Raw genomic sequence first — 1,934 nt, forward strand, 5'->3', positions numbered from 1 at the left:
ATTATTTAAACAAAATTAACGATTTATCTGTAAAATGTAACATACATACTTTAATGCATTTCATCATGAAAGTGATATCAAGTATAAATCTAAAGATTCTAAATTTGCAATGAGTTGAAATATTATACATTTAATGTGTTCTGTGTGGTGATCATTGCTGCTTGCCGCTGCTGTCAGGTCCAAGAAACTCGTAGTGATTAAAAACGGCGGTCAGCTTTAATGATAAAGTAAACTACGAGGTTAAAGTGGATATTTTGAGATTAAAGCCGAAATTTCCACTTTAATCACAAAATACACGTTTTCACCATGTCCTTAATTTTTTTCTCTGTGGCTCAAACACAGCGCTGTACATTATGTTGCTGTTGTGAAGTTGCAATAAAAAAAAGACGGCACAAAAGATGGTATGTGTGACTTTTAAAATGTATCATGTCATTACGATCGGGAATATGCAACGCTGGAATATAAAAGCACCATGAATGCATTTGTATGTAGGCATTTTGCTTTACCACATCGAACCATTCATCAAACATCGAAGCGCGCACTTCGATCCCCGTAGGATCTGCAAATCGGCTTTCTGTCACATGTAGATAGTAAACAGAGACTCTGACGTCACATTCCAACTTTTATCACACTGCGCCCCCCGACTTTTTGCTGGAACTGCAACTCGCACCGCGTCACGTTAATTTCTGAGGACCTGCTCAGAGGACGTGTCAAATGGACACTGGGAATGCGTGGCAGCCATTATGTGCGCGCGTACGTGTTCTGACTGTGAAGTATAAACAAGCCCTTACACACTCTCTCCAAATGTGGTAATCAAATGGTGACTACTATCTGACTTTATACACCAAAAGCATGGTTTAGAACAGAAAATCTTATAAATCTACTCTACTGTATATATATAAAATCCTAAGCCCAAAAGTGCAACGATTATGTGCAACGATTTTATGTGATTTTTTATGTCACTTTTTTGTCATGCTTTAAATCGGACTTATTTTAAAACCATACATATATATGTTTGGTATCATTCTTTTCAGAATTTATCAAACTTTAATGTGATGCTGTTAAATTATAAACTGAAAACTATCAAGAACTCACGTCCTGCGAGACAAAACTTAACCAAGAGTGCCAAGAGATTTAACCACGCCCATGGCCGTAAATAAAAGACGAAGAGTAGGACAACTACTGTACAGGCTTTTAAATGTTCAAAGCGCTGCGCGAGATGCAGATCATGCAACACAGCAGCAGCAGCAGCAGCAAGCTAGCAGCTGATCGAGCAAAGAGGAGGTAAAAAAAAACTATTTGTTTCCCATTGTATCATCATTTAAGAGGGGGTTTCGGTGAAGCAACCACGTCTCTTTGGGGTGCATTCAGCCCTCCTCTTCACAAGGCGAGCAGCAGAAAGGCCGCACCTGGGGGTTGGGCGCTGAAGACGCCAGGGGGGCTTGCCCCCCTAGTAATACCATAAAAGGAAACAAGTAAACTGTCTCAAGGATAGATCAGACTTATAGGGTTAGACACAGAGCAGGAGCAGGTGGAAGAACCAAGACACGTCCATGACATGGGTCATCTGAGCTGCAATAGCATTACTATAAAAGCTAAGAACCACTTCACCATAGAACTGTGAAGTTGCTTTACAGCCAGGTTGTATGGTATGATTGCCCCTCTCACTTACTTTGCTTTTTGGCATGTCAATTAATGAGACTACTGTATAATAACTGAATGAAGGATCTAAAACCGCTCCTTTCCTTGCCTTGTTGGTCTATTCTGTTAAATCAGAGGTAGACAACAAGGGGTGAGCTGATTAGCAAGTCGCCATTGGTATGTATTGCTTTACCACCAGAATCATTCCCATGTACACCCATAGATTTGATTATATGTTTGCACATATCTAGCATAACTTACATAACATTCTCAAAAGTGGTATGTATTGTGCT

This window comes from Erpetoichthys calabaricus, chromosome 5 (genome assembly GCF_900747795.2).
Source record: "Erpetoichthys calabaricus chromosome 5, fErpCal1.3, whole genome shotgun sequence".
NCBI lineage: Eukaryota > Metazoa > Chordata > Cladistia > Polypteriformes > Polypteridae > Erpetoichthys > Erpetoichthys calabaricus.